The sequence below is a fragment of the Tursiops truncatus genome, chromosome 5 (genome assembly GCF_011762595.2).
Source record: "Tursiops truncatus isolate mTurTru1 chromosome 5, mTurTru1.mat.Y, whole genome shotgun sequence".
NCBI classification, from domain to species: Eukaryota; Metazoa; Chordata; class Mammalia; order Artiodactyla; family Delphinidae; genus Tursiops; species Tursiops truncatus.
In genome coordinates, this window is record NC_047038.1 from 97,136,303 (window position 1) to 97,156,522 (window position 20,220).

Genomic DNA, 20,220 nt, shown 5'->3' on the forward strand with positions numbered 1-20,220 from the left:
TCTGATGGAGAAGTCAAAAGGTTTTCAGACAAACAAAACCTAAGAGAAATTCAGCACCACCAAACCAGCTTTACAAGAAAGCTAAAGAAGTTCTCTAGGTGGGAAACAAAAGAGAAGAAAAAGACCCACAAAAACAAACACAAAATAATTAAGAAAATGGTAATAGGAACATATATATGATAATTACCTTGAATGTAAATGGATTAAATGCCCCAACCAAAAGACACAGACTGGCTGAATGGATACAAAAACAAGACCCATATATATGCTACCTACAAGAGACCCACTTCAGACCTAGGGACACGTACAGACTGAAAGTGAAGGGATGGAAAAAGATATCCCATGCAAATGGAAATCAAAAGAAAGCTGGAGTAGCAAGACTTATATCAGATAAAACAGACTTTAAAATAAAGACTGTTACAAGAGACAAAGAAGGACACTACATAATGATCAAAGGATCAATCCAAGAAGAAGATATAACAATTATAAATGTTTATGCACCCAACATAGGAGCACCTTATACACCTTAGGAGCACCTTAGGAGCACGTATTAAGGAGCACCTTAATACATAAGGCAAATGCTAACAACCATGAAAGGAGAAATCGACAGTAACACAATAACAGTAGGGGACTTTAACACCCCACTTACACCAATGGACAGATCATCCAAACAGAAAATAAATAAGGAAACACAAGCTTTAAATGACACAACAGACCAGATAGATCTAATTGATATTTATAGAACATTCCACCCAAAAGTGGCAGAATACACTTTCTTCTCAAGTACACATGGAACATTCTCCAGGATAGATCACATCTTGGGTCACAAATCAAGCCTCAGAAAAATTAAGAAAATTGAAATTGTATCAAGCATCTTTTCTGACCACAATGCTATGAGACTAGAAATCAATTACAGGAAAAAATACTGTAAAAAACACAAATACATGGAGGCTAAACAGTGCGTTACTAAATAACCAAGAGATCACTGAAGAAATCAAAGAAGAAATAAAAAAATACATAGAAACAAATGACAATGAAAACATGATGACCCAAAACCTATGGGATGCAGCAAAAGCAGTTCTAAGAGGGAAGTATATAGCAATACAATCTCACCTCAAGAAACAAGAAAAATCTCAAATAAACAATCTAACCCTACACTTAAAACAACTAGAGAAAGAAGAACAAAGAAAACCCAAAGTAGAAGGAAAGAAATCATAAAGATCAGAGCAGAAGTAAATGAAATAGAAATGAAGAAAACAGTAGCAAAGATCAATAAAACTAAAAGCTGGTTCTTTGAGAAGATAAATAAAATTGATAAACCTTTAGCCAGACTCATCAAGAAAAAAAGGGAGAGGATGCAAATCAATAAAATTAGAAATGAAAAAGGAGAAATAACAACTGACACAGCAGAAATACAAAGGATTGTAAGAAACTACTACAAATAACTATATGCCAATAAAATGGGCAACCATGAAGAAATGGATAAATTCTTGGAAAGGTACAATTTTCTAAGACTGAACCAGGAAGAATTAGAAAATATAAACAGACTTATCACAAGTAATGAAATTGAAACCATGATTAAAAAGCTCCCAACAAAGAAAAGCCCAGGACAAGATGGCTTCACAGGCAAACTCTATCAAACATTTAGAGAAGAGCTAACAACAATCCTTCTCAAACTCTTCTAAAAAACTGCAGAGGGAGAAACACTCCCAAATTCATTCTGTGAAGCCACCATCACCCTGATACCAAAATGAGAAAAAGATATCACAAAATAGAAAATCATAGACCAATATCACTGATGAAATAGATGCAAAAATCCTGAACAAAATATTAGCAAACAGAATCCAACAGCACAGTAAAAGGATCGTACACCATGATCAAGTGGGATTTATCCTAGGGATGCAAGGATTCTTCAATATATGCAAATCAACCAATGTGATACACCACATTAACAAATTAAGTAATAAAAACCATATGATCATCTCAACAGATGCAGAAAAAGCTTTTGACAAAATGCAACACCCATTTATGATAAAAACTCACCAGAAAATGGGCATAGAGGGAACCTACGTCAACATAATAAAGGCCATATATGACAAACTCACAGCACGCATCATACACAATGGTGAAAAACTGAAAGCATTTCCACTAAGATCAGGAACAAGACAAGGATGTCCATCCTCACCACTCTTATTCAACATAGTTTTGGAAGTCCTAGCCACAGCAATCAGAGAAGAAAAAGAAATAAAAGGAATACAAATTGGAAAAGAAGTAAAAATGTCACTGTTTGCCGATGATATGATACTATACCTAGTATAGAAAATACTAAAGATGTCACCAGAAAACTACTAGAACTAATCAATGAATTTGGTAAGGTTTCAGGATACAAAATTAATGCACAGAAATCTCTGGCATTCCTATACACCAACAACAAAAAATCAGAAAGAGAAATTAAGGAAACACTCCCATTTACCACTGCAACAAAAAGAATAAAATACCTTGGAATAAACCTGCTTAAGGAGGCAAAAGACTTGTACTCAGAAAACTATAAAACACTGATGAAAGAAATCAAAGATGACACATACAGATGGAGAAATATACCATGTTCTTGGATTGGAAGAATCAATATTGTGAAAATGACTATACTACCCAAAGCAATCTACAGATTCAGTGCAATCCCTATCAAACTACCAATGGCATTCTTCACAGAATTAGAACAAAAATTTTTACAATTCGTATGGAAACACAAAAGACCCCGAATAGCAAAAGCAATCTTGAGAAAGAAAAATGGAGTTGGAGAAATCAGGCTCCCCAACTTCAAACTATACCACAAAGCTACAGTAATCAAGACAGTATGGTACTGGCACAAAAACAGAAATATAGTCAATGGTATAAGATAGAATGCCCAGGGATAAACCCACACAAATATGGGAACCTAATTTATAACAAAGGAGGCAAGAACATACAATGGAGAAAAGACAGCCTCTTCAATAAGTGGTGCTGGAAAAACTGGACAGCTACATGTAAAAGAATGAAATTAGAACACTACCTAACACTATACACAAAAATAAACTCCAAATGGAGTAAAGACTTAAATGTAAGACAAGACACTATAAAACTCTTAGAGGAAAACATAGGAAAAACCACTCTTTGACATAAACCACAGCAAGATCTTTTTTGACCCACCTCCTAGAGTAATGGAAATAAAAACAAAAATAAACAAATGGGACTTAATTAAACGTAAAAGCTTTTGCACAGCAAAGGAAACCATAAATAAGACAAAAAGACAACCCTCAGAATAGGAGAAAATATTTGCAAATGAAACAACAGACAAAGGATTAATCTCTAAAATATACAAACAGCTCATGGAGCTCAATATCAAAAAAACAAACAATCCAGTTAAAAAATGGGCAGATGACCTAAATAGACATTTCTCCAAGGAAGACATACAGATGGCCAAGAGGCACATGAAAAGATGCTCAACATCACTAATCATTAGAGAAATGCAAATCAAAACTACAATGAGGTATCACCTCACGCCAGTCAGAATGGCCATTATCAAAATGTCTAGAAACAATAAATGCTGGAAAGGGTGTGGTGAAAAGGGAACCCTCCTGCATTGTTGGTGGGAATGTAAACTGATACAACCACTATGGAAAACAGTATGGAGGTTCCTTAAAAAACTAAAAATAGAACTACCATATGACCCAGCAATCCCACTACTGGGCACATACCCTGAAAAAACCATAATTTAAAAAGAGACATGTACCACAATGTTCATTGCAGCACTATTTACAATAGCCAGGACACAGAAGCAACCTAAATGTCCATCAACAGATGAATGGATAAAGAAGATGTGGTACATATATACAATGGAATATTACTCAGCCATAAAAAGAAATGAAATTGAGTTATTTGTAGTGAGGTGGATCGACCTAGAGACTGTGATACAGAATGAAGTAAGTCAGAAAGAGAAAAACAAATACCGTATGCTAATACATAAATATGGAACCTAAAAAAAAAAAAACAGTTCTGAAGAACCTAGGGTCAGGACAGGAATAAAGACGCAGACGTAGAGAATGGACTTGAGGACACGGGGGGGGGAAGGGTAAGCTGGGACGAAGTGAGAGAGTGGCATGGACATATATACACTACCAAATGTAAAACAGATAGCTAGTGGGAAACAGCCGCATAGCACAGGGAGATCAGCTCGGTGCTTTGTGTCCATCTAGAGGGGTAGGATAGGGAGGGTGGGAGGGAGATGCAAGAGGGAGGGGATATGGGGATATATGTATACATATAGCTGACTCACTTTGTTATAAAGCAGAAACAAACACACCATTGTAAAGTAATTATACTCCAATAAAGCTGTTATAAAATATAAAAACAAATACCATACGCTAATGCATATATATGGAATCTTAAAAAAAAAAAGGTACTGATGAAGTAGTTGCAGGGCAGGAATAAATCTGCCCTGAATGGACTTGAGGACATGGGGTGGGAGGGGGAAGCTGGGGCGAAGTGAGAGTAGCATCGACACGTATACACTACCGAATATAAAATAGTTGGCTGGTGGGAAGCAGCAGCATAGCACAGTGAGATCGGCTCAGTGCTTTGCAGTGACCTAGAGGGGTGGGGCAGGAAGGATGTGACGGAGGCTCAAGAGGAAGAGGATATGGGGACTCATGTGTGCATATGGCTGATTCGCTTTGTTGTGCAACAGAAACTAACACAGTATTGTGAAGCAATTATACTCTAATAAAGATCTATTAAAAATAAAATAAATTTTTAAAAAGCACACACAAAAAAAGATACTTAACATTGCTAATTATTAGAGAAATTGAAATCAAAACTACAGTGAGGTATCACCTCACTCTGGTCAAAATGGCCATCATTAATAAGCCTACAAATAATAACTGCTGGAGAGGGTATAGAGAAAAGTGAACGCTCTTACACTGTTGGTGGGAGTGTAAACTGGTGCAGCCACTATGGAAAACAGTATGGAGGTTCCTTAAAAAAGTAAAAATAGAGTTACCACATGATCTTGCAATCCCACTCCTGGGCATATATTCAGAGAAAACCATAATTCAAAAAGATACATGCACCCCAATGTTCATTGCAGCAATATTTACAATAGTCAAGACATGAAGCAACCTAAATGTCCATCAACAGAGGATTGGATAAAGAAGATGTGGTATATATATATATAATGAAATATTACTCAGCCATAAAAATGAATGAAATAATGCCATTGCAGCAACATGGAGGGACCTAGAGATTATCATACTAAGTGAAGTAAGCCAGACAGAGACAAAATCATATGACTGTTAGCTGTCAACCTAAGTGTCCATCAACAGATGAATGGATAAAGAAGATGTGGTATATATATACAATGGAAAATTAATTCATCCATAAAAAAGAATGAAACAGTGCCATTTGCAGCAACATGAATGAACCTAGAGATTATTATACTAAGTGAAGTATAAGACAGAGAAAGACAAATACCATATGATATCACTTATATGTGGAATCTAAATAAATGATACAAATGAACTTATTTACAAAACAGAAAGAGACTCACAGACATAGAAAACAAACTTATGGTTACCAAAGGGGAAGGGGGGGAGGCAAAAATTAGGAGTTTGGGATTAACATGTACACACTACTGTATATAAAATAAATAACCTATTGTATAGCTCAGGGAACTATATTCAATATATAATAACCTATAGTGGAAAAGAATCTATATATATATCTGAGTCACTTTGCTGTACACCTGAAACTAACACAACATTATAAATCAACTATATTTCAATAAAAATTTAAAAAGATTGTTAGCTAGCTGTCTATGAAAATCCACTTTCCCCTTCTTCCACTGTGTTAAAAGAATAGCTAGGCATCATTTGGCTGCCCAGCCTCCTCTGCATGTGAAGTAGCACTGGGACTGAATTCCTGCCAATGGAATGTGAGTAGAAGAGATGGGTGCCACTTCCTGTCCCGGCACACACGTCTCTCAAACACTCATTTCCTATGCGCTGAGACAGTGGTGACCAGAAGAAAGAAGTTACGTTGAGCACGGCCTGTCATGAATCTCTCCTCTCCCGCTGATATGGGACACCCGCCCGGGACTGATACTTGAGAAAACAAACTTCATTTTTAAGCCACACTGTTGTTGGGTTTCTTTTTACAGCAGCTGAACATTTTACCACAGCGAATACATTCAGATACTCTGTTCACCGCAGCCCAAATATCTTATCTGATACCTGCCATCATTTCCCATAAAAATGATGAAGTCACTCTGTCCACGAGCTATTGGAGAAGTACATGGATTCTTAGGTGACAACAATTTAAGAGAATCCTGCCCTGATGATCAGATGATACCCAAGCATTCCAAGTGATTAGGTGTTTTCTCTAAGTACATGAAATAATTAAGGCCAGGGGACATCTTCCTCACTTAGCAGTGACCAATATTTTACACATAATTTTCAAAAAGCCTTTACAAATACACAAACATATGTTTTTCCTAAAGAGCTAGTTGTATTTTATAGATCTGGAATCAAATGAATCCTCAGGGCATCCTGGGAGGTATAAAAAAGTTGAGTAATATTATTAATTTTATTTTATAGATGACAATGACATCATTGCTTTTAACATGCTCGATTCACCAGTTCTAAAGAATCTTGTCTAGACTCTTTGCCACATGCAATTATTTCATGTGCCTTCCTATCCCTAAGGCAAAAAACAAACACAAAAAAGACTATAAAGCCATCTGACCACAGGCTAACTGGAAATGAAATCCTTGTGCCCGGGAGTCCCTGATCCAGAGCTTTGAAACAGCATCACAACAACCCCTTCTGACCCACAGTCACAGCTCCAAGTGCCAAAACAAACGACGACTCCTCGTGATGCTGGCACTCTCTTGCTGGGCTCTGACACCAACTACACAGGCCTGAAACAAACATGAAGCAAACAAATGCAAAAAAGAAATCCCTAAAGGATAGGTAAGTTCAGCAAGTTCAAGACATGGGGATCTGAGAAGGAAATTCAGGTAGAATCTTATGTGGCTGAAAAATGCTAGGCTACTACTGCACATGACCATCAAGCCCCAAGCACTGAACTTGTATCTCCTCATCCAACAAACTGGCAGCTGCTCAGTGGATGTGATATATCAAAAGTGAGAGTCAAAATGATAATTCTTCCACTCTCCATTACAGTGGGAACACAGAATAGAGCTGGATCCCTAAGCATGTGTCCTGGATCCAGAGTCTGCCACAGAGTTGCTGGGTGATGCTGTGCAAATCGCTTAACCTCTCTAAGCCTCAATTTTCTCATCTATAGAATGGGATCATAATAATACCTACTTCTTAGGGCTGCCATGAGGATTAAGGAAGTTAAAACACATAAGGCTCTTTGATAAGTATATGGCAAGAGCTCAATAATTGGAAGCCTATTATTATAAATTGCTGTCTTAATATCACTAGTGCCCACCCATTTGTGGTCCAGAAAAAGAAAGTAGAAATGTGCAAATTTATTCTAGCTTAACAGTGACTGCTCAGGAATTCAGTGAGGAACGTGAAAGAGAAAGTAAGGTAAGCTTTTAATGTTCTCTTGGTGGAGCAGGGTATGACCTTGTACAAAAATCCTTCAAACTGTCTCCTAGAAATTACGCTGATGACGTCTTTGGAAGGACCAAAAAACCACATGAAATATATGAGACCAGAGGTTGCTTTGTGGAGCTCAGATGTGCACTGAAGAAGGTTGTACATCATCCTGCATCTTTCTCAAGGCCAGAGGAACTAATCAGCAACTCAGAACCTGAACTCCCCCGAACACTCAGAACCACTACATCACCAGAATAAAAATCAGTGAAACCAGGGATTTATAAAATGTAGTTTACTGCCTGATGCCTAGTCTTCCACACCCAGCTGGCGTTCCACACACCTTGTGAAAGGTGACCTAATGCAGTTTCTCATTTCATACAGTTCCCTTGCACAAAAAACAACCTGGAATAGACCTCATAAATCATCAACCTCTTCTGTCTTCCTCAAATCCTCATTCCCACAGATGATGTCACTGCATGTTAATTTTAAGCACTTAGAAGGCTACAGGGTATACATAAGGGTGTGCCTGCAGAATTAAGAGCAAAATTAGCAAAATCACCAACAAAAGTGGCTCCATAGTGAACCAATGAAATTAAGCACTTTGAGCAGTAACACGTCTGAACAACGACTTACAAGCATCCTGCTAAGAGACTGGCATGCTTCCCAACTCTCAGAAAGTAGTGACTGGCGTGAAACTGGAACTCTGAACCACTCAGTGTGCTGGGCCCAGCCGTTGTGCCCCTTGGTGGTTCTCCAAAGGCTCGAGCGTCCTTCACCAGACCCAGGATGCTTTGGCCTTGGTCCTGGGTTACTTCTTTAGGTCAATGCTCTCCCAATTGCCCCTTTCACAGCTTAGATGCCAGCTCCCTTCTGCGGCCCATCTCTGCTTCCCTGTGAAGATGGATCATATGTGATCATACATGATACCCGGTTCCTGAGAGTGGAAGGGAGGGGCAGGGTGGAGGCAGAGGAATCATCCCCTAGGACACACATGCCGTCTCTCCCAAGTGTCTCTTTTTTGTTTCATTAAAATCAAACACAAATGGAGACCAGACTTGAAAACTCCCTGAGCAAAATCAGTTTAGTTATACAAGCAAAACTTAATTCGGCTTATTTTGCAAGACAAGCAAGGCCAATCTGGGTCACTTCTTGCTTCTGCCTCTGGGAAAGTCAAAAGTGAAACTTAATCATTCCCCCAAATTGATAATGAGGCATCGCTAACCAATTCCCTTTCATTTAAGAAAATTCTAATATTGTAACCAATCGCTGTGAAGAATAAACAACCAATGCCTCCATACTATATAAGCTGTTTTAGAGCAATACAGCAATACACATCTGAGCCTCATTCCATGTTTTGGTTTGAATGCTCCTGTCTTGCAAACTGTCTTTTTTGGTGTGTGCACAATAAACTTAAACTAGTACGATGACTTCGGTGATTCATTGGTTTTACTTTTGCTTTTTTCTGAACTTTTGACAGTTCATAGCATCAGAAGTGGGATCCAAAGAAGACTCCCCCAATGACTCCAAGGCTGGTGAGCAATCAGGAGTCAGGACCCACAGCCCACTGCGCTCACTGCTTTCTCGCGGACCCTGGAGTTTGGGGGTTAAGTCTCTCTTGGGTCTGAGCTTTCCTCTCTTTGCATTCTGAGTTCTCCAACCTTATTGTGCACACTTGCTCTCTGTTTCTGTTTGTTGAAGCTTCTTGCTAAGTCACGCTTCTGTCTGTGAGGGGAGAAACCCATGATTCCCTGGGGTTTAGGCAGCCGTTGGATAACTGGGCTCCCCATAGATTGTTTCGGGGAATCTAAAGGCAGAGAGGGGGTCTACCTGATCTAAAGTTCCTCCTTCTCCCTTAAAAGACTCCTGCTTCTTATATGTATACCCACTAGGGACCAGGATCTTGTGCCTTTCTGGAAAAATGGGTGAACTTTTGAATAATTTGTAATTGCAGTGGCCACTTTGGGGAAATTTTAACTGAGGTAAGTCCACCTAAAGGGAGACCCTGGAAAAGAGAGGATCCCAAACCTCTCAGAGATAATGGAATGCATTCTTTGATTGGCATGCAGAAGCTTCTAAAAGACAAAATGACTCCAAAAATATTTTCTCTAAAAGAATCCTTACAGAATGCAAAAAAAAATCTTTTGTAAATAACTTTGTCTAACTGAGCAGGTTATCTTAACTGAGTCCACCGGCCCAAAACACAATTTGGATCCAGTTATTGTTTTGTCTTGTACCTAAGACATGGCTAAAATTTTTATTTATTTATTTTTGGCCGCGCCGTGTGGCTTGCGGAATCTTAGTTCCCCAACCAGGGATTGCACCTGGGCCCTCAGCAGTGAAAACTTGGAGTCCTAAACACTGGACTGCCAGGGAATTCCCAACGTGGCTAAAATTTTTAAATGAAGGCCACAAGATCTCTCTTCGTGTCTGTCTATATGTTTACGTGTACGTATGTATGTATATTATGTACATGTGATATTTTTAAGAGTTCTATTCAATTGACTTAAAGAAAAATAAATGCTCATATAAATTGATTCCTAAAACTCTCAGAAATGTAAAATCTAATCCAAATGTTTTTCAAGTTCACATGATCTGGGATAATCTTTGATAAATAAAAACTAATTTAACTCCTAGAGGTAAACATTGGCAGAAGACTCTTTGATATAAATCACAGCAATATGTTTTTGGATCCATCTCTTAAAGGAAATAAAAGAAAAAATAAATAAATGGGACTTAATAAAACTTAAAAGCTTTTGCATAGCAAAGGAAGCATTGACGAAACGAAAAAAGCAATCTACTGAATGGGAAAAAATATTCGCAAATGATACGACTGTTAAGGGATTAATATCCAACATGTATAAACAGCTCACACAACTCTACAACAAAAAAAGAAACAACCAGATTAAAAAATGGGCATAAGAACTGAATAGACATTTTTCCAAAGAGGAAAGGCAGACACATGAAAAGATGCTCAACATCACTAATTATTAGGAAAATGCAAATCAAAACCACAGTGAGATATCACCTCACACCTGTCAGAATGACTATCATCAAAAAGAACACAAATAACAAATGCTGGCAAGGATGTGGAAAAAAGGGAACCCTCATACATTTGTGGGTGGGAATGTAAATTATTGCAGCAACTGTAGAAAACAGTATGGAGGTTTCTCAAAACACTAAAAATAGAACTACCATATGACCCAGCATTTCCACTCCTGGGTATATATCCAAAAAAATCCATAAACACTAACTTGAAAAGATACATGCACCCCAATGTTCATAGCAGCATGATTTACAATTGCCAAGATATGGAAGCAACCTAAGTGTCTGTCAACAGATGAATGGATAAAAAAGATGTGGTATACATATACAATGCAATACTACTCACCTATAAAAAATGAAATACTACCATCTGCAGCAACATGGATGGACTTGGAGGGCATTATGCTAAGTGAAATAAGTCAGACAGAATAAGACAAATGCTGTATGATATCACTTATATGTGGAATCTAAAAAACACAACAAATTAGTGAATATAATAAAAAAAAGGAGATGCAGTTAGAGAGAACAAACTAGTGGTTACCAGTGGGCAGGGGAGGGGCAACACAGGGGTGGGGAAATGGGAGGTACAAACTATTAGGCGTAAGATGGATTCAAGGATGTATTGTACAACTTGGGGACTATAGTCAATATTTTGTAATAACTGTAAACGGAAAGTAACTTTGAAAAATTGTATAAAAACTTAAAAGAATTTTTAAATAAAAGAACAACTAATTTGGAAAAAAAAAACTAGTTTAAGTTTGTTGGTTTAATAAAAACAGACATGTCTTCAGGATTGTCAACATTAAATGTAATACAAACATACAACTTTTCCTACCTGGATTTGCTTGTCACATAAGCTCATACTATCTCTATGTTACAAAATTTGTCAACAAGAAAAATAACTTAAGATAATGTTTAGCTGTTTGACGTATAATCTAAGCATGATTGTTAAAAGTAAATTTAAAAAGTAATTTAAATAAACAAATGAGATAAAAGTTTATACTAAGTTAAACTAAATAATGGATATTCACTGATATCTAGATATTCAAATATTTAGATATCCAAATAAGATAATATACTGACACTGATTGCTAAACATAAGTTTATCTACTTTTGGTTTTTTAATTTTTACAGAGAGACAAAATATGTTTAGGTTTATTAATAAATATCTTTTACATTAAAAATTATACTATGAAAAACATGTCTCTAAAAAGAATGTTTTCATAATTATATATTATTATATATTATATAATATAATAATATATATTATATATAATAATATATATATTATTAAATTATATAAATTTGCTAATCTACTACTGGATGCTAATATGTGATAGACAGTTCACAATTGCCTGCTTCCCAGTTTTCACTGGAAGGTAAAATTTACTAATGGTTAAAATTTATAATCAATACATAAAAACAAAACTATAAGAAACAATAAGAGTGAAGGGAAACAACTTTGCATACAAAATATGGAAAGAAAATGGGATGTAATTTTATATGCAGAGTATGCAAGGAATATAGAATGAGTTTGTCAGGGAAAAAGAGAAATGCTGTCTAAAATAAAATAACTAGTTGTTCCAGATTAAGAAAGGAAAAGAATAAGACAAAACCTAAATGGATATAGAAAGTTACACGTTTGTGGAAAAGAAATTTTATGTTGTGAAGTCAAAGCGGGCTAAAATTGAATGGTTTTGTTATAAGGATTTTAAAAAATAAGCTTTAATAAGTAGTGTCCTTATGTAAAACTAAAACTTATTGGACCATTGGCCTGCTCTTGATAAGCTTCTGCAAGCTTTTTCTTTACCCTTAAAGTAAGCTGCCTAGAAAACAAAGACTCTGTGTTTTATCAAAATAATTTCTGGGGCTTCACGTTGTCTTTATCATGTCTTTGATTAAGAAAACTGAGTTTTCCATATTAAAAGAGCTAAGGTTTTTTACAACTATATAACTTTCTCTATTAGCCTTTGAAATCTTCTAATTGTCACTTTGGTTGAATGTATAACTAGGTATTGTTTCACAGTGACCTGTGATCCTATTTGATCAAGTGTTTTAAACTGTTTGACATTTTGGACAAACTTCCCCAAATAAAATTCTGAATGAAGTCTTTTTGACCTCAAACTAAATTTGGGATTTTCCAGAGGGCCCAGGGAAGATCTCAAAAGATTTGTTCTCTCTCCTTATAAAAGAAAAATGTTAATTTATTTAGGCTTATTTGATATGTTAAATTACACGGGAAACAAGGTCAAATAAAAAGTAATGTTTAACCTTTTTAGATTATATTTACATGGTTTACATGGTTATATTTACATGGTTATATTATATATTTACATGGTTATATAATCTATATAAATATAGATTATATTTACATGGTTATATATATTTACATGGTTATATTTACATGGTTATATACAAAATTCCTAAAAATCTGATGTGTCCTGGTATAATACTATCAGTCATGATTCCAGTTATTATTTTACAATCTTGTGTATCACAAAAATAACAATTTGCTTCTCAGTTGCATCATTTTAGGTGAACTTTCTCTCACCAGATCTTTAACGATGGCTATTTAAGTCTTTGTCACTCACAGATAGTTATTGTTTTACTCTCCATTCTTCTCTGAAAGCATTTACAATCAACTACAGGCAAAAATCTCTTTATCTTCAAAGAGATTCAAGGCCAAGACGCTGGCAACTGTAACATCATACTACTGAACTGAGTAAGAATTTCTAAATGCTAATGGAAAACTGATAGATTCATAAAGTTTCAAACCCAAGATGAAGCAAAACAAAAATTAATTACAGGAGACTGAATGAACTGATGAAGATGACTACAATTTTTATGACTTCATTGAAAACATTGCTGCTTCTTTAATGATTTGTTTTACAGATTTAAAGAGCCTCTTTCCTCCTCTCTTTTAAAAAAACGATTTATACCTTACAGCAATTTGATAAAGTATACTTTTGTAAACAAAAGTTGAAACATTTCTCTTTTTCTCACTATTCGATTCCCCCAGAATTCAGAAACCCTTATTAAATATTTTTATTTTTCATGACAATATATGTATTTGTATAAGCTCAATAAGAATCTGTTCTCCTTTTAACAGGACACAACTAGACAAGTCCTTAGCTTGGCTTCTTATCCTAAATAGACTTTAAAGATCTAATCTGAGATTCCTTATTACCAGACAACGTTAAAGACCTAAGGTTGACTTTATCAGTAAAGCCCCTTGAATATTACCAAAACTTCGGCTGAAATGTCATATTTGAGAATTGCATAGAATTATTATTGTTACTACATTTATGTAAATAATAAGACTAGACTTATTATTTTGTTTTACAAACAAATTAGTTTCAATGTAAATTTTTTTTTTTTTTTTTTTTTTTTGTGGTACGCAGGCCTCTCACTGTTGTAGCCTCTCCCGTTGCAGAGCACAGGCTCCGGATGCGCAGGCTCAGTGGCCATGGCTCACGGGCCCAGCCGCTCCAAGGCATGTGGGATCCTCCCGGGCCGGGGCACGAACCCACGTGCCCTGCATCGGCAGGCGGACTCCCAGCCACTGTGCCACCAGGGAAGACCCACTGTAAATTTTTTTTTTTTTTTTTTTTTTTTTTGCGGTACGCGGGCCTCTCACTGCTGTGGCCTCACCCCTTGCAGAGCACAGGTTCCGGACGCTCAGGCTCAGCGGCCATGGCTCACGGGCCCAGCCGCTCCGCGGCATGTGGGATCCTCCCAGACCGGGGCACGAACCCGTGTCCCCTGCATCGGCAGGCGGACTCTCAACCACTGCGCCACCAGGGAAGCCCTGTAAATATTTTTGATAAAAATGGGTTACTATAAAAATTGTATCTCAATAGAAAACTGTAGCATACCTATTCTCAGATTCTGGTCCAGTTCATTGTCTTTGAGGTTTTGTTATCTACTTTAAACTTCAGAGAAATTACTACAGTAAATCACATATGGAACCTTCATGCCTGTTGCTATATGGGCCACTCAAGAAAGTTCAATAGAATACCTGATGACTTCATCAAAGACAGTCAAACTGCAAACCAGGGAAATCCATCAGACTGAGACTGCCATCCTCATTCCATCTGCATCTCTATGCTCCGAACTCAAAACTAGAAATTTTCTCAACTAGCTGTTCTCCAAATTCAGAAACTGAATGTATAATCTGCTGAAACTATTACCCTTTGTTTTCCTTTTCTTTCCATAGAAATGTCTCTTATTAAATTACCCGATTGCCCACAGCATGTAGAGGCCTAAATTAGGTGAAAACTCACCTGCAGCACCACCTCCTGAAATAAAACATCCTCACATTCATCCTGTCCTAAGTAATCATGAGAATATGTGATTGTCAATACATCATGTTGTGCTACATAAATCATTCAAAATAGAAATGTAGATTGACTTAGAAAGGTAAAGTCTGAATCTGATTATAATCCATTTGAGTTGTTTGGTTGGTTAAATCTTGGCCTCTGGAAATCTCTGCTGGGGGAATTTTTCAGTCCTTGACTAACTTTTTCAGCGGCTGTTTCCTCTTAAGTGTTTTAAATACCTTTGGGCAGCCACACACACATCAGTGATAACACCATCAGGATTAGACAACTTGAGGAACTCAATGATCTGACCTCCCAGGTCTATGATGACGATGCAACTGTTGGTAACAGCAATTGCATGACCCTCTGTCCTGACAAATATTGGATACAGCGAATATGTGATTCTTCAGCCTGGCTACAGCAACAACGGTAACCAAGAGTAATGCTATACAAGTTGTTCACACTCTGAGCTTGCTGAGAGAATGACCAAAGCAGGGGACTGCTAAAATCAAACACAAATGGAGACTAGACTTGAAAATTCCTTGAGCAGACAAAACCAGTTTAGTTATAAAAGCAAAGCTTAATTTAGCTTATTTTGCAAGCCAAACGATGCTAATGTGACCTGGGTCACTTCTTGCTTATGCCTCTGAAAATCGTAAGTGAAACTAAAATTGTTCTCTTGAATTGATATGAGGTCATCACGAACCAATTCCTTTCATTTAAGAAAATTCTAATATCGTAACCAATCACTGTGATGAATAAACAACCAATGCCTCCGTACTATATCAGCTGCTTTACAGCTATACACCTCTGAGCCTCATTCCATGTTTTGGTTTGAGTGCTCCTGTCTTGCAAACTATCTTTTTCGTGTGTTCACAATAAACGTAAACTAGTATAATTACTTCAGTGACTCAATGGTTTTACTTCTGTTGTTTTTCCTAAACTTTTGGCAGTTCCCTCTACCATACCTAGACCAAGTCTCTTTCTGACTGTGATTTGGCTGCCCAGTTTCTGGACTAGTACTGTTCTACTTTTCAAGACTTGCCACCCGCCCGTGTTACTTTTCCTTCCAGCTATGGTATCTGCAAAATTCTCCTTTAATGGCTCTGCAGTAATTGGTCCCCTTACAAAAAACAGATTGAGATAATAGTTTTCTTTTAGAAATAGCTCATCAGCAAATAGATAACCTGTTCTCTCTCTGTAGATAACTAATTTCTAGCATATTATTCAGATTCTCAAATTAGTTACACTCCCCTTAATATCTTGAATTGTACCTTGCCTGGTGTGAATTAAGGGCAGATTCGTGAACTGAGCAAGTTGATCCATTAGAATTTTTAGTGTGTCTGAATAGTGTTGGACTGGGGAAAAGTTTCTTTGATTCTGAGGATGATTAGTTTTCTGGAAAGAAACAACTCGACAGAAAAGAATAGCAATTTGCCAAAGTAGCCTTGCTTGGTAGAAATATCCTCACTTCTATTGTTCTAAATCTATATTTACCAAGTCACATTTTGGCTTATAATATGGTTTTCTGAATGGAGTTACTCACAAGAAAGGATTTTCCTAAGCAAACAATTAATATTACTTTAAACCTATTGTGAATACATTTCTATTCTGGTTTAGAAATGTCTTACGAATTTGTTGGTGTGAGTTGGCCTTCAGAGTTTGAGCACCTTCTGGAGAATGATGAAGGAAACCTGCAAAGCTGAGAGCTTAGACCTTGGACCTGGGTAGACTCACCGGGTCTGATCGCCCTACCTTATCCAGTTCTGCTCTTTGCCTTCTCACATGCACTGCAGTCAGGGCCATGTCTTATGCATTTTTGTACCCCTCATATCACCTGGACTTGTGCATTGTATACACATGAAAAATAGAAGGTGAAGTCTCCAGTAATGCCACACCCTAAACAGTTAACTGCTAGCACTTAAACATGCTTCTTCCCAGGCTTTCCCCACCATATGTATAAGTGTGAAATTTTTTTTTTTTTTGCAGTACGCGGACCTCTCACTGTTGTGGCCTCTCCCGTTGCGGAGCACAGGCTCTGGACGCGCAGGCTCAGCGGCCATGGTTCACGGGCCCAGCCACTCCGCGGCACGTGGGATCTTCCCGGACCAGGGCACGAACCCGCGTCCCCTGCATCGGCAGGCAGACTCCCAACCACTGCGCCACCAGGGAAGCCCTGAAACTTTTTACTTAACACACCACGGGCAGCTTTATACATCACTAGACACAGATGTCCTCTTGACCTTGTTGCCCCAAACCTGGAGTCTCCACTGCTCATTAATGGTGGCTCCACCCTTCCTGTTTCTCAAGCTGAAATCCTCAGGGTCGCCTTAAATGGCTCAATTTCTCACACACCCTACCTTCAGTGTGCCAGGAAATCCTGTTCCAAAAGAGATCCTAAGCCTAGCCACTTCTCACCATAGTGGTCTGATCATTTTAAAACACAGGTCAGATCAGACCACTCTTTAGCCCAACTCCTGCTAAGGGTAAACACCAACCCCTACCTCCGAAGGCTAACTCCTCTCTGACTTTGTCCATGTCTTTCCCCTAGTTCCGGCCACTCTGGCCTCCAGGCGGACCTTGGATACCCCCAGCACCTCCCTGAGCTGCCCCCCAGAAATGCACATGACTGCCCCCTCACCCCTGCAAATCTTCACCCAAATGGGACCTCCTTGAGGAGGCCCTCCCTGAAAACCCAATTTAAATCACCATCACTCCTCACCTCCAGAATTCCCTGAACCTCCTTGCTCTATTTTCCTCCACAGTACCCAGCACTATATTTTATCCATTTTATTAGCAGTCTTTCTTCTTTGGCTACATGTAAGCTCCATGAGGGTATGGATTTTTTTTTTTTTGCCTGCCATTTCCATGTTCTAATCACACGTCTCTGCCTTGGGAGTTCTCTGGTTAAGAATGGTGAGCTAGCCTGGACATCCCCTGTCCTTGTTACCAAAATCCACAACTGACCAAATGAAACAATGTGGAGAAACCAAAACGTTGACTATTCTTGAAATGGTTTTGACATGATGGAAGTAAGCTCTAACAAAACATCACAGAACATAATCTGAAAATCAGTTAGGGGTCAGTAGCATGCAAAATTTTATTTCCAGTTCAGTTAAATGGTGGATTTACAAAGATAAAGAGATGCTTCTAGGTTTATTTGGGGTGCAAAGAAAATTTGGCACCTTAATGCATGAAATCAAAAAGTGTACTGCTCTGAGAGGCATCAGATAGCCAACTGTAGGGTCCTGAAGCACTCTATATGATAATAAAGTGAGAAGAAAGACGAGGTAGGGTCAAAATAATCTACTTCATTAAAACACAACAACTAAAAACATTACCATACTTCAAAATTGGGGGACTTCCCTGGTGGCGCAGTGGTTAAGAATCCGCCTGCCAATGCAGGGGACACGGGTTTGAGCCCTGGTCCTGGAATATCCCACATGCCGCGGAGCAACAAAGCCAGTGCGCCACAACTACTGAACCTGTGCTCTAGAGCCCGTGAGCCACAACTACTGAAGTCCGTGAGCCACAACTACTGAGCCTGCATGCCACAACTACTGAAGCCTGTGAGCCTAGAGCCCCTGCTCTGCAACAAGAGAGGCTACCGCAATGAGAAGCCCATGCACCGCAACGAAGAGCAGCCCCCGCTCGCTGCAACTAGAGAAAGCTTGCACGCAGCAGCGAAGACCCAACGCAGCCAAAAATAAAAATAAATTAATTAAAAAAACAAAACTGGGCTGCAGAGACTAAGATTATCTCAGATGTACCATTTTATTCTTTGATGTTTTTTGAACAAAAAAAAATTGTTTTTTTCTTTCTACAAAGACATTCATTGTACATTTAGGTAGATATTATACATTTCTAAAAAGAGAGAAGAGTATCTTGGGAACCCTGCCTTTTATCCTCTGGCTGTGAAGGAATAGCCCATTTCTTTTAAACTACAAACAAATTACTTGTGGCTTTCTCTAGTTTCTGCAGAAAAATATCTAAGTAATTGTCTTCTTTATTATGTTTTTTCTTCTTCTTTATATACCAACCTTAAAAAAGGAGATTGCATTTTCATTCTCTCAACAAGTATTTACCAAGTGCTTTCCCTGGATCAGGTATTGTATTAGGTAGTGGGGAAGTTACAATTACGAAGAAGGCAAGGATTCTGCCCTCAAGGTGTCTAGAGGAGGAGATGGAAACAAATAATTACAAATGCAAATGTAATGACTTTCATAATACAAAGAAGCTCTACCAAGCCCAAAGTAAGGCATGCATGATCCCACTGAGGAAGCTGGGGAGAGATGAATAGAGAGGTGACATTTCAGATGGTCTTGAAGGAATTCGCCAGGCAGACAAAGCTAAAAGGGCATCCTGGGCAGGGGGACAGCTTGAACAAAGCCATGAAAACACGATTCGATTATGAACCTGTTTTACCAATGAACAGGATTTCAGTATGGCTGAGGTACTGGGGGAGTTCTTGCACTGTCCTGCAGAGACACTGATATCCTGAACCAAAGCAGTAGCAGTTGAGACCTCATGAAAGAGAAGAATTCAAGAAATACTTTGAAGGTGGGACGTGAAAGCAGAAAGAATGCTTGAGGCATTTCATTCTTGGAAATATAGCTGAGACAGGGCCTGCAAAATACACATCTCAATGACTAGGAACCCTTTAATTTATTCTGCTGTAGGAATTTTTGTAATTGGAGTAAAGTCAGTTTGGGCTTAGTAAAGAAGAAAAGAAGTATTGCTTTGATAGGATCCATAGATTTTGTTTTAAAAGAGAAGTATGTAAATGAAAGTACATTCTGGGGATCCAACCAATACTGAAAATGAGTAATAAAACCAGAAGGGACTGTATTATTTTCAAATTGTACTTCAGTGATTTTTCTCCAGTTAAAGTGGCCAAAACCCAGAAAATCTAATTAAAGATGGGGAGGGGTGGGGGGAGAGGATGAGACTGAAGATTTACAGACAGAGATAGAGATTTATGAAAACTCAAAAATGATCAAGATTTAAAAAAAGAGGTTAGGATAGCTCTTTAATTAAAGGATAACATTCCATTCATTGTTTTTTATTGTTTAACAAAGATAAAGAGATATGCAGGACTTTCCCTTAGGCAGAAAAAGGCTTAACAGCTTCTGATTATGGTTATAAATTGATACCCATGGCTGTGGGCGGACTCAGTCTGTTTCTCCCTGTCCCTACAAAACAAGTCTCTGTACTCTGCTACAGGGAGACCATAAAATTGCTTTAACCACATCCCATTC

General features: G+C 37.9%; 1 protein-coding gene across 13 annotated transcripts in view; it reads right to left on the reverse strand.

The window, feature by feature from the left end:
* The window catches only part of TMEM150C (transmembrane protein 150C), a 76,107-nt gene that overhangs the window by 29,184 nt on the left and 26,703 nt on the right, over positions 1-20,220 (reverse strand). Inside the window, exon 1 of one of the 13 annotated variants that reach the window (XM_073805396.1) lies at positions 8,235-8,418. The exons of the other annotated variants lie outside the window; for them this stretch is intronic. The gene's annotated coding sequence lies outside the window, so the exon portion shown is untranslated. Of the gene's footprint in view, positions 1-8,234; positions 8,419-20,220 lie in introns of those variants that run through there. 13 annotated transcript variants of the gene reach the window in all.